The sequence below is a fragment of the Rhizophagus irregularis genome, chromosome 11 (assembly GCF_026210795.1).
Source record: "Rhizophagus irregularis chromosome 11, complete sequence".
Taxonomy (NCBI): domain Eukaryota; kingdom Fungi; phylum Glomeromycota; class Glomeromycetes; order Glomerales; family Glomeraceae; genus Rhizophagus; species Rhizophagus irregularis.
In genome coordinates, this window is record NC_089439.1 from 4,390,423 (window position 1) to 4,392,199 (window position 1,777).

The following is a 1,777-nucleotide window of genomic DNA, read 5'->3' on the forward strand; positions in this document are numbered from 1 at the left end:
TCATGTAAATTCCATATGAATCCCGTGCAAATTCCGTATCCAAACCATATTTTTAGTGATACGGGGTCTCTACAATGATTGCTAGAATGTTGATCAAAGTTTCATCATTTTGGATTATAAGAATATAACTCTTTTGCTACGAGATTGATGAAAAAGTTTCAATCTATAAGAACCAAAAATAAATTAAAAAATTTAGCCAGATAGACTTTGGCAATGGCTGAAAATAAAATATGATTAATAAGACATATTAAACTTTTTCATCAATTAGCAAAAAAAAATTATTTAACCGGATTACCGGAACTGGGTTAGAAAAAATTTTGAAAAAAAATTTCGGTTTAAAAAAAAAGCCAAACTGATAAAAGATGAGTGAAAAAAAACTCAAACCAATTATAAAGGGGTTTGGTTTTAAAAAACCAAACTGAAAAAGGAATGTATGAAAAAAAAGAAAATAATTTTTTTTGTTTTAAAAACAAAGCCAAAAAAAAGGGCTAAAAAAACAGGATGATTCAAGATGTGAGATCGTCGGTTAGATAATAATAACTGCATGTAATTTTTATTACTCAATATTAAAGGATTTCAAATTAAGTAATGTGAAAAAATTAATAAAAATGAAATAATTGATTTATTTATTACCGGTAAAAATAAATCATTTAATAATAGAGGTTGAAGTAAATGTAGTTAAGCAGCACATGTTTTTTAATATTCTATTATAACTCTGATCTTATAAATAACGTTAGCTGTATTGCGAAACTTCAGTATAACAAATTATAAATAAAGTCAAAAATAAATTTAACCATAAAATAATTTATTTGGGATCCTTTGTTTGTCAGCGTTTTTGATAATTATTCGATAATCCTTCATATAACAGGATTAAATTTATCAGATTCTTCTCAATAATCATCATTATTAAATGATTTGTTAGCTTATACTCCCGGTAAAAAGTATCCGATCACCCGTAAACCAATGATATGTTACGCAAACATACTTTGCCTTTATATTAAATTTGATCCTCAAGTTGAATTACATTTACTCAAAATTATTTAAACAAAAGAAGGTGGAGCTTGATAATAATTACAAAAAAAGGATTAGCACTTTGTAAAAAAGTAATAATTTTCGTGACGTATGTACTTAAGATAAAGTCTTTTTAATAGAGCCCGTAAGTTACATTTAAAATCACATGATTTAAAGCATGTGATATTTGCATTTGTGCTGATACTTTTACGTTGAAATTTAAAAAAATATTAACTGTAATTTATAAAAAAATGATGCCGCGAAAATTAAAATTTTTCTTTTTTAGAATGAAGATATACCCAAATTTTTAAAGTGATGGGATACTTTATTGTATTACTGTAAATTAAAAACTTTCAAGCAAAAATAAAAAAAATATTTTTAATCCCGTTATACTACAAACCCGATGTTCACAATTATAATTCCGAGTTTCCGACACTTATTTTTTAGATGTAATAATTTGTAATACTTTGTAATTATTACTGTAATATTTTTATTGATATGCAATGGAGAACTAATGTTACCGACAATCATTTCACCGACAAATTATCTCACCGACAAGGAATTTCGGATTTAGAGTGGGTTAGGATAAGGTTAGAGGATTTCAAAACTGTCGGTGAAATTACTGTCGGTGAAATGGTTGTCGGTGAAACGTCTGTCGGTGAGATAATTGTCGGTGAAATGATTGTCGGTGAAATGAGCAAGATCCGTTGTTTTATTTAAAAGTTAATAATGATTAAAATTCTGATATTCAGGATTTCGTAGTAAA